Genomic DNA, 12,063 nt, shown 5'->3' with positions numbered 1-12,063 from the left:
TAAATTTTGACCACTTTACAACTAGTTTTCAAACAAAACTTACTTCGGGCACCTTTTCAACCCCTAAAATGACGATCCGAACGTCTACGTATCCTTGATGTATTGAGCCTACATTATTGTACGCAGAAGAAAATATCAGGTTCTATGTAAAATATTGACGTTGCGGAGTCTTGACAAACGACTAATCATTGGTCAAAGTATGAAAAAAACACTAAGTTTTTTCAAACAAAACTTACTTCGGGCACCTTTTCAACTCCTAAAATGACTATCCGAATGTCTATGTATCCTTGATGTATTGGGCCTACATTATTGTATGCAGAAAAAAAATCAGGTTCTAGATAAAATATTGACGTTTCGGAGTCTTGACACACGACTAATCGTTGGTCAAAGTATGGAAAAAACACTAAGTTTTTCAAACGCTGGGGAAAAAATTAATGAAAGGTATAACGTGGACTGATCCACGTTATACCTTTCAAATTTTTTTTTTTAATTTTTCGGTGATTTGCTCTGACAGCCGAAAATAAATTTTGGGGTATAACGTGGATCAGTCCACGTTATACCCGTTTTGGTATGTAAATTTTTTGATATCCCCCTTTTAGTTTATATCGTGTATTTTTATACCCTTTAGGCTCCATTAATAGTCATTATTTATGTATGTTTTAAAAAGTTTATTCTTATTGATATAGGGTTACTAGTATCTTTAAAACGATAAACAACTTTATGTATTACTTTGTTCCAAAAGAGATAAAAATCATAATAAAGATGTGCACATTTAATTTTGACAAACAGGTGCAGGGCCAGCTCGGACATCTTGTTATTGTCTTGATATTTCAATCAAAAGGTCATTTGAACAAAGCGATTTAGTGATTAAAGATTGCTATTTTACATTAAAGATGTTACATTAACCCAAATACAACCATACTTGCGTGAAGAAGTATTCATATACCTATACATGCAAGACATGATTGAATGAGTACTTTATGCACTTATTCTACATTTGGGATTGAACTGGCGATCTTGTAGTACCACTAGACCAACACAACTGTAATTGGACTTCGCACAGAGTAATTATTAGAAGTCCATTTCAAGAATCCCTGAACAACATCATCGTTTGAGCTGTTGGTTGTCTTGGAAAATGTCACTTGGTATGTCAATTTCTGGTTCAGCATAGAAAAATTTAACTCGGAGGGTTTAACTTTCACAACTACTCCTTTTGGTGAAACTATATCCACCTTGTAAGATGATTTGGCATCTCCTACGTTGGTCACAGTTCTGGTATATGTCTGAGGACTTGATCCAATTTTGATGGAAAATGAAGGATAATTTAGTTGCTCTTCTAGGATACTTTTCACCTCCGAGCATTTTATCTTGTGTTGTAACAGGTTACCTACTTCTCGATTTGAGTAGTTAAAACCACATAAATAAGGTACATAGTCCTCGAATGGCGAATCATAAATTAGTCCAGGGTCATTTGCTCTCGATGGATTAACATGTCCTGCACCAATTGCAAAGATATCAGCAGGACGGAGCCTTTCATCTAGTATTGGATTATTGGCAAGGTTTAATGTGTCAGCGGTTGTCATCATTGTAGACTTAATAGCAGCAGGAGACCAATCAGGATGAGCGCTCTTCAGCAAAGCTGCTACACCACTAAGATGAGGGCAAGCCATTGAGGTGCCTGATAGCATATTGAATGTGGATTTTGTGTTTTTGTTGTCATCCACGGAGGTAGGCCAAGCAGCAAGGATATTAACACCAGGACCGATTATGTCAGGTTTCAAGATGCCCGAACTACCTACACTTGGTCCACGAGCAGAAAATGAAGCAACTATGGGAGTATTTTTATCTCTGATTATTGTTCCTTGGAACGTGATTGTAGCAACAGGGTTTGATGTCGAGTTCATATATGCAGCAATTCTTATTCCATCTGTATCCGAGACATCCAGTGCTGGAAGAACATGAGCATCAACATATTTAGAGACACCGTCACTTGGCCGGTTGCTGATAATCATACCAACACCTCTAGCATCCTTTACTGCTTGTCCTTTATCAACCCTGGGAACGCCGCCATCTTCTAGACATAATAGTATCTTTCCTCTTATAGCAGGGTCAGTGAGTGACCCTGGTTTGCAATAAGGGGTTTCAAATTCATCACTTGCATTTTTTCCAGCATCAAACAGACTAAAGAATGTTGAGTTGGAAATCTTTGGACGATAAGCAGATTCTCCTTCAAATTCCTCTTCATTTCCAAGCTTAACAATAGCTTTTAGCTTTCTATCGAGAGTGCTAGCACCTACCGTAAGAATCCATGGGGATGTGTTTTCTACTGAGCCATTAAATGGACCATCGTTGCCAGAAGAGCAACTTATAAGCATACCTCTTTCTCTTGCAATGAAAGCCCCAAGAGCAATATTGTCACTATGGAAAGGACCCGTACTACGTTCACCAAGTTACATATAAAGAATATCTACACCATCAGTTATAGCTGAATCCATGGCGGCTATGATATCAATTTCCGCACATCCAAAAGAATCGCATACCTTATATATGGCTATCTGGTTCAGATGGGAGAAATTTAGATTGGACAGTTTAACTTTCACGTCGACTCTTTTTGGTGAAACTATCTCCACCTTGTAAGATTATTTGGCATCTCCTACGTTGGTCACAGTTCTGGTATATGTCTGAGGAGTTTATCTAAGTCTAATGGAAAATGAAGGATAATTTAGTTGTGCTTCAGGGATATTTTTCAACTCTGAGCTATCCACCTTGCGTTGTAACAATTTACCTACCTCTCGATTTGTGTAGTTCAAACCACATAAATAAGGTGCATACTCCTCGAATGGTGTATCATAAATTAGTCCTGGATCACTTGCTCTCGATGGATTAACATGTCCTGCACCGATTGCAAAGATATCAACAGGAAGGAGCTTTTCATCCAGTATTGGGTTCTTGGCAAGGTTTAAAGTGTCAGCGCTTGTCATCATTGCAGACTTAATAGCAGCGGGAGACCAATCAGGGTGTGTGCTCTTCAGTAGAGCTGCTATGCCACTAAGGTGAGGGCAAGACAGTGAGGTTCCGGATATAATATTGAATGTAGATTTTGTGTTTTTGTTGTTATCCACGAAGGTAGGCCAAGCAGCAAGGACATTAACACCAGGACCAATTATGACAGGTTTTAAGATGCCAGGACTTGCTACACTTGGTCCTCGAGAAGAAAATGAAGCAACTATGGGAGCATTTTTATCTCCAATTATAGTTCCATGGAAGGTGATTGCAACGACAGGTTTGATGTTGAATTCATATAGGCAAGAATTTTCTTTCCATCTGCATCTGAAACATCCAATGCTGGAAAGACGTGAGCTTCAGCTGATTTAGTCACACCATCTTGTTGTTCATTGATGAGAATCATGCCAACACTTCCAGCATCCTTTACAGCTTGTCCTTGATTAACCCTGCGATGATTAGCACTTCGCAAACACAAGACTATCTTACTTTTGATAGCAGGGTCAGTGAGCCAGCTTGGACTGCAGTATTGGACATCAAATTGATCACTCACAATCTTTCCAGCATCGATTAGAGTGAAGAATGTTGAGTTGGAAGTCTTTGGATGATAAGCAGATTCTCCTTCAAATTCTGCTTTATTCCCAAGCTTAACAGTGGCCTTCAGTTTTCTATCATGAGTACTTGCACCAACTGTGAGGATCCAGGGGGCTTCATTGGCTACAGTACGACTGAATGGACCACTATTGCGTGCAGAGCAACTTACAAAAATACCTCTTTCCATTGCATTGTACGCCCCGAGATCAATACTATCATCATGGAAAGGTTTCGTACTTCCACCAAGAGACAGTGAAAGAATATCTACACCATCATCTATAGTTGCATCCATGGCAGCTAAAGCATCATTGTCAGAACAAACTCCATCAGAACTGCATACCTTATATATGGCTATGTGGTTAAAAGGGGCAACACCAACTGCAGTGCCATTAACATTCCCAAATATGTTAGCACTTTTCACAAAGGCTCCTGCAGTTGTGCCCGCTGTGTGTGTACCATGTCCATTATCATCTATCGGGGAACGATTGACAAGTTGGTAAGACCTGGCTCCAATGAGCTTGTTGTTACACTTTGTGGTGAAATTGGACTCACAAACTCCATTCCACTTAGCAGGCGGGGAAGGCATTCCAACGTCGCTAAACGAAGGATGGTCAGGAAGAATTCCAGTGTCTATAAATCCGATAATCACTCCTTTTCCATAATTGGAATCCTTCCAAAAGCCCAAGTTCTGCTGCAAACCCAGAAAGCTTGGAGTATGAGTAGTGTGCAAGGGCAAAATCCTATGTGGCTGTGCAGAGATAAAGCCCGGTTTCTTCTTCATCTCCTTCACTTGTGATGAAGTTAGTCTTGCCGCAAAGCTTTCATCACATTGTGATAAGAATAGATCATCCTAGCAGGCTCTTCGTTTCCACTTAAGCTAATTGTTGTAGTTTCAGGGAAAAAAGAAAGGTACTAGCTCTCCAAATCCATAGATGATTGAGTAAAAATTTGGTTTTCTCGGGACTCGACATGGACTATATAAGTCTCTAAATCACTCTGAATACTGGGCCACGGGAAAGAACAAAAGATTATAATTAGAAGGATTTTCAAGAATCCCATGGCTGCTACGGAGTAAAAATAGCACTTAGGGTGTGTTCGGTATGGAGGAAAATGTTTTCCAATTTTCTCACGTTTGTTTGGTAAAAAAGTTTGGAAAACATTTTGACTTCCCTAATAAAAGTAGGGAAAACAAGTTCATAAGTTCATTCCACCAACCACCCTATCACCACCCAACCCAAACCCCAACCACTCCAAACCCCCATGCACCCCACCCACAACCCCCCCTCCCCGCGAAAAAAATATTTTTTTTGAAAAAAAAAGTTGACTTTTTTTTTTTTGCACCCTACTCACCCCGCACCCCTACTCCCTACCCCCTCCCCCGGGTAAAAAAAATTGAAAAAAAAAGTTGACTTTTTTTTTTGCACCCCACCCCGCACCCTACCCCTCCCCACCCCTGCACCCCTACCTCAACCCCCCTCCAGCAAACAAATTTTTTTCCCCAACCCGCACCCTACCCCTCCCCCACGCTCGCACCCCTACCCCCATCACCCCCTCCCCCCGTCACCCCCCTCCCCCCGCAAAAAAAAATTAACATTTTTGAAACAAAATTTTGACAATTGTTTTGGTTTTTTGCACCCCCAACCCCCACCCAACCCCGCACCCTACCCCCTCCCCCCCCCCCCCAACCACAAAAAATATTTTTTTAAAAAATAAAATGTTTTGACATTTGTGTCCCCCCCCCCCCCCCCCCAAAAGTTGATAATTATAAAAATTGAAATGTTTGCGTGGTTAAAAATTAAAACTTTTGGAAGGGGTGATGGGGTATTTTGGGTGGGGGGACATGGGGGTGTGTGGTGAAAAGATTTTTTTTGTGGTAGGGGGTGTCTGGGGGTGTTGAAACCCGCAAAAGACAATAAAAAGCTTCAAAAAAAAAATTGGGGTTGGGGTTGGGGAGAGGGGGTGTTGGTGTGGTATGGGTTCCACGCAAGGGGGAGGGGGGTCATGTAGAAAATTTAGAAAAAAATTAAAAACTTCAAAAAAAATGTTGGTTGAAAGGGTGGGGGGGGGGTAGGGTGCGGGGAGAGTGGGTGGTGTATGGGTTAAGGGAGTGGTTGGGGGTGGGGTGCAAAAAATAAAAAAAATAAAATATGGAGGGGGGGGGGGGCTTAGGGGTGGGTAAGTGGGAGTGGGGTGTGGGTGGGGTGGGGGGTATGGGGTTGGGTTGGAGTTGGTGAGGGTTGGGGTGGGGGTGCAAAAAATAAAAAAATCAAAATCAAAAGAAATTTTTTTTTGGAGGGGGGTTAGGGGGGTGGGAGTGGGGTGTGGGTGGGGTTAGGGATATGGGGTTGGGTTGGAGTTGGTGAGGCTTGGATGAGTATTTTCCGGAAAATATTTTCTATTAACTAAACGAACATGAGAAAATAAGTAAGAAATTTACTTATTTTCCACTACCCAAACGAATATGAGAGGAAAACATTTTCCTTGGAAAACATTTTCCTCCATACCAAACACACCCTTAATAGAAAACTAAGTTTGCAATTGGAAAATGAATTTGATGAACTTTTAAGATTTCGAGCCATCTATATATATAGTGCTTTGTCCTTTGACTATTCACTATCATTTTTCTTTTGCTCCACTTGCAAAATCAATTTGATGAACTTGCAGTTGAAAGCTTATTAATTGCTTATCAAATATGGATGACAAACCAAATGAAAGTACTCACATTTGATTACCATTGATCAACCCTAGGAATGCCACCTTGTTCTAGACATAATACTATCTTTCCTCTTATAGCAGGGTCAGTGAGTGATCCTGGTTTGCAATAAGGCGTTTCAAATTCATCACTTGCATTTTTTCTAGCATCAAATAGAGTGAAGAATGTTGAGTTGTAAATCTTTGGATAAGCAGATTTTCCTTCAAATTTCTCTCCATTTCCAAGCTTAACTGTAGCTTTTAGCTTTCTATCAACAGTGCTAGCGTCTACTGTAAGAATCCATGGGGCTGTGTTTTCTACGTAGTTACTAGATGGGCCATAATTGCCGACAGAGCAACTTACAAGAATACCTCTTTCCACTGTACGCCCCAAGAGCAATAATGTCATCATAGAAAGGTAGATTGAAGCTTCCGCTAAGAGATATTGAAAGAATATCTACACCATCATCTATAGCTGCATCCATGGCAGCTAAAATGTTACTCTCTTTACAACATTTATCAGAATTGCATACATTATAGAGGCGGAGCCAGAATTCGAAGCTTGTGGGTTCGGAGTTTTAATTATTTAAAGCAACTGGGTTCTAAGTTAATAGTTTGTACATATTTGACAAAAAATTTAATATAAATATATGATTCGGGCAAAATCTACTGGGTTCGGTCGAACCCCCGCCTGAAGGGCTAGCTACGCCCCTGATACATTATATATGGCTATGTGGGCAAGAGGGGCAAGACCAACTGTAGAGCCATAAGCATTCCCATATACATTAGCACCTTTCACTTGCGGCTGTGCCCGCTGTGTGAGTACCATGTCCATCATCATCTATCAGGGAGCGATTGGCAAGTTGGTAAGTCGTCGCTCCTATGAGTTTGGTGTTACACTTTGTGGTGAAATTGGACTCACATACTGTTGAAAAAATATTTCATCTCAAAAAGAATAAAATATCATCTTATTAATTTCTTTAATGTTTACGATTCATTTTGGTCAAATACGTTTGTTGCCCAACGTTTCTTACTATTCAATTTGATCAAATGAATAGTCTTTATTGCTAATTGCCTTTATGGCTTTTAGGGTGTGTTCGGTATGGAGGAAAATGTTTTCCTAAAAAAATATGTAAATTTTCACTTATTTTCTCATGTTCGTTTAAGTAGTGAAAAATAAGTGAAATTTTTACTTATTTTCTCATGTTCGTTTGGTTGGTAGAAAATGTTTTCCGAAAAATATTCATCCAAGCCTCACCAACTACAACCCAACCTCATACCCCCCACCCACACCCCACTCCCACCCACCCACCTATGCCCCCACCCCTCTTCCAAAAAAATTTTCTTTTGATTTTTTTGTTTTTGTTTTTTGCACCCCCACACCCAACCCTCACCAACTCCAACCCCATACCCCCCACCCTGACCCCTCCCCCACCCCCTCCCTTATGCCCCCACCCCCCTCTATTTTTTATTTTTTGCACCCCACCCCCAACCTCTCCCGTAACCCATACACCACCCCCTCCCCCGCACCCTAACCCCCACGACATTTTTTTTTTTTGAAGTTTTTAATTTTTTTTTCTGAATTTTCTAAACGACCACTTCCCCCATCACCCCCCTCCCCCCTTGCGTGGAACCCATACCATACCAACACCCCCCCCCAACCCCAACATTTTTTTTTAATCTTTTTATTGTCTTTTGCGGGTTTCCACACCCCCAGACACCCCCTCCCCAATTACAAAAAATCTTTTCACCACCCACCCCCATGCCCCACACCCCCCTCCCCAATACCCCATGACCCCCTCCAAAAGTTTTAATTTTTAACCACGCAAAGTTTCAATTTTTTTAATTGTCAACTTTTTTTAATTTTTTTTGGAGGGGGTGGTGTGGGGGTTGGGGGGGGGGGCTTCGTAGGGGTGTTGGGGTGGGGTAGGGGTGCAAAAAAAAATTCAAAACCTTTTTTTCAAAAAAAAAAAAAAAAAATTTGTGGCAGGGGGTGGGGGTGCAAAAAAAAAGTCAAAACCTGTTTTTCAAAAAAAATAATTTTTTGTGAGGGGTGGGGGGTGCGGGGGTCAGGTAGGGTGCTGGTTGGGGTTGGGGTGCAAAAAAAAATTCAACCTTTTTTTCAAAAAAAATATTTTTTTGTGGAGGGGGGGGGGGGGGGGGGGTTTGGGGGTACGAGGGGGGTAGGGTGCTGGGTGGGGTGGGGGTGCAAAAAAAAAAGTCAAACCCTTTTTTTTCAAAAAAAATATTTTTTTTGTGGCGTGGGGAGGGGGGGTTGTAGGGTGCAGGGTTTGGGTGGGGGGTGCAAAAAACCAAAAATAGTACCAAAAAAAAATTATTTTTGGGCGGGGAAGGTAGGGTTGGGTTTGGGAGTGGTTGGGGTTGGGTTGGGTGGTGATAGGGTGGTTGGTGGAATGAACTCGTGAACTTGTTTTCCCTACTTTTATTAGGGAAGTCATTTTCCTCAATTTTGAGGAAAATGTTTTTCAAATTTTTGACGTAACGAATATGAGAAAATTGAAAAATGTTTTCCTCCATATTGAACACACCCTTACTCCTCTTTATTGTTAATTGCCATTATGGCTTTGACCCCTCTTAAATTAGTGGAACGTTGGCAAATAATCAAAAATATTTAGACTTCATCTGAATAATCTTTATTGCTAATTGCCTTTATGCGTTTGACCCCTGTTAAATTAGTGGAACGTTGGCAGATAACCAAAAACATTTAGACTTCATCTCTTCTTTGACCTATACATATGATCTTGTGTATTCATCTTGGGGAGCGTAACCAAGAACCAAATTCCTTTTTTCATCTCATTTTCTTTTGCTGAATTTCTATCTTGTGAAATCTTTGTTAGATCTTGGATCTTAGTTTTATACTAAAAGAGTTTGGTGAATCCTATGATACATCATACCGGGTGAAATATCCTTAATGACATGCCTCAAGCTTTCAAGAATTCTTACAGTGTTCGTAATCAAGTATTTTCCGTCAGATTTCGAACACATACTCCCTTCCACTTAGCTGGCGGGGGAGGCATCCCAACGTAGCAAAATGAAGGGTGGTCAGGAAAAATTCCCGTGTCTATAACTCCTGTGATCACACCTTTCCCATAGTTAGAGTCCTTCTATACACCTATGTTTTGCTGCAAACCAAGAAAGCTTGGAGTATGAGTAGTGTGCGAGGACAAAATCCTCTGTGGCTGTGCAGAAACAAAGCCGTGTATCTTCTCTATTTCCTTCGCTTCTAATGCGGTTAATCTTGCTGCAAAGCCTTTCTATCACATTTCAATAGGAATAGATTATGCTAGCAGGCTCTTCGTTTCCACTTGAGCTAGTTGCTGTATTTTTAGGCAAAAAAGAACGGTAATAGCTCTCTAAATCCATTCATCATGATTAAGTAGAAATTTGGCCTTGTAGGAATTCAACATGGACTGTATAAGTCTCCAAATTACTCTGTATACTAGGCCATGGGAATGAGCAAAAGATGAAAATAAGAAGGATTTTCAAGAATCCCATGGCAACTATGGAGTGAAAATAGTGTACTTAATAGAAGACTGATGTTGTAATTGGAATATGAATTAGATAAACTTTTCAGATTTAGAACTATCTGTATATACAGTGCTTTGTCCTTTGACTATTCAAGTTCATTTTTGTTTTGCTCCACCTGCAAAATCACTTTGATGAACTCACAGTGTGAAGCTTATTAATTGTTTATCAAAAGCAGGCCCTTTATTTGGTTAGTGTCATTCATTGTGGAATACGAACTATGCCGGGAGGAAAAACTACTGAAGGATAACGAAAAGAAAGGCCACTAGTGTGAAAGAGACTAGTATGGGCCTAACTCTAGTGGAAGTACTATATTCGGTAAATTCATTTATCTCCAAGACTTGTGAATGATATAGTAACAAATACTATAAAGTTGGTATGATATCTTTGTAACACATCACAGACTCTATAATTGAACTATATTCTTTAGCAGATCTCTCTTTTACACGATGCAGAAAATATCAAACAAGTAAAATATGTTTGGGGATCAATTTGACAAACAAGGATTGAATTGATTTGTATGTTCAGTTAACAATAGATGTAGAACTGACAAGGGTTGTGGTGGGAGGTCTCGGGTTCGAGCCATGAGTATGGAAAAAACTTGTTAGAAAGCGCTTCCCCCTTAAATGGGTCTTACGCGGCACGAACCCGGATTAGTCGGGGCTCCAATACGGGCATCGAACACCGGATGGAAAACTAGAAAAAGGAGGAAAACAAAAAACAATAGATGTAGACATGTCGTTAATGAGATTGAGATAAGATAGTCATCTAGTTCATTTTTGAAAGAAAACAAAATGCCTACAAGATCCTCTCATCTTGTCATGAAATATCACCAATCTGTCATGGGACCAGTCCAAATTGCACAAATTTCCCTTTATTTGTCAGGTGGAACGGGGGTTGGTAGGGGGTGGGGACGAAGGGGTGGAAGGTGGGGCATGGAGGGCCAGGGGAGAGGAGCCCCTCGAAGGGTAGATGGGTTTTGGGGGGGGGGGGGGAGGGGGGAGGGAGGGAAGGGGTGCGGGCAATGGGGACTGAGGGCGAGCAGGGTGTTAAGGGGGCAGACAGGAAATAATTAGTGTGGAATGACACTTAAAACTTGTTTTCCCTACTATTGGAACTTATTTTCCTAAAATCAATAACTTTGAAAATATTTTAATCAACAAAATATGAAAAAGTTGAAAAATATTTTTCGAAAACTTGAAGTGAAAAATATGAAAGGAAAATCGTGTTGATCTTTAATTTTGCCCTTCAAATGGGCTGGCCTTTAGTTTTTTACCTTTAGCAATCAAACTTATGCCTAGTAGAGCATAAGCTTTTTAAGGAAACAAGTCAAGCGAGTGGGATATCATGATGCGAAAATAAAAACTTATGCCCCTGAAAAAAGTTGTTTGTTATGAAGGGCAAAATTAAAAATCAGCACAAAATATGGAAGTGTCAATGATAAAAAGGAAATTAACACAAATAGTCGTCCATTCAACTGCTTAAAATAAAAATAGCCAATAATGTATTATATATGATAGTTCCAAGTGCATTCGTGTTTTGATGATTGTCAAACTGTTTTAGAACCAGATAGAGACTTGGTCTGTAATCTGCTCTCTGTGCATCGTCAGTAGAGAACAGTTGTAAAGCCGAGTCACTTGCTACACACAGGTACAGCTGTGAGTTGGCCCATTCTGTAGGTCAAAATGAATGAGTGGTCTCTACCATCCCACAGGCTCCCACTATATATACAACATGATGGCAATATATTGAGTAGCCTTGAAAAAACCCAATCTAAATCATACAGAATCTGCTGGCACAAGTTTCTTAAGTGCTCTTAAGAACAAAGTCATCGACAAGTCGAAGAACCTGGTCTAGACACAAGCTATTATTTATGTTCTTTAGGTTGTTGTGAGTCTTTGTTTACTTGTGCTTAAACTGTAAACCTACTCTTCCCAAAAATGGAGTTGTTTGTAGGTGTTCTACATTCACAAGGTTGCTTCCACAAGCTCTTGAGTGGTACATTAGGCTAGAGTTAACTTAGTTGTATTAGTTGAATTCTCAAAGGTTTCTTGTTGAAAAAGTATCTTTATAAGAACTTTTAGTGGTACGCTAGGCTAGAGTTAGTCTAGGTGTATTAGTTTCCTTGGCTAGAGTTAGTCAAGTGAAAGTGTTTGCAATCGGTGAGTTGTAAAGGTTGAGGGACTGCGAGAGTTAGTTCCTAGGTTGCATAAGCGTTATTGTAAGGGT

The 12,063-nt window shown here is 40.3% G+C and overlaps 2 pseudogenes; both read right to left on the bottom strand.

Moving 5' to 3' along the window:
- Positions 1-1,018: 1,018 nt before the first annotated feature.
- LOC132638118 (subtilisin-like protease) lies at positions 1,019-4,656 on the bottom strand (annotated as a pseudogene).
- A 1,669-nt stretch (positions 4,657-6,325) lies between these two features.
- LOC132637103 (subtilisin-like protease 4) lies at positions 6,326-11,666 on the bottom strand (annotated as a pseudogene).
- Positions 11,667-12,063: the final 397 nt, after the last annotated feature.

This window comes from Lycium barbarum, chromosome 4, assembly GCF_019175385.1.
Source record: "Lycium barbarum isolate Lr01 chromosome 4, ASM1917538v2, whole genome shotgun sequence".
NCBI lineage: Eukaryota > Viridiplantae > Streptophyta > Magnoliopsida > Solanales > Solanaceae > Lycium > Lycium barbarum.
The sequence above is the reverse complement of the archived record's forward strand: the minus strand, read 5'-3'. Positions and strand labels throughout refer to the sequence as shown.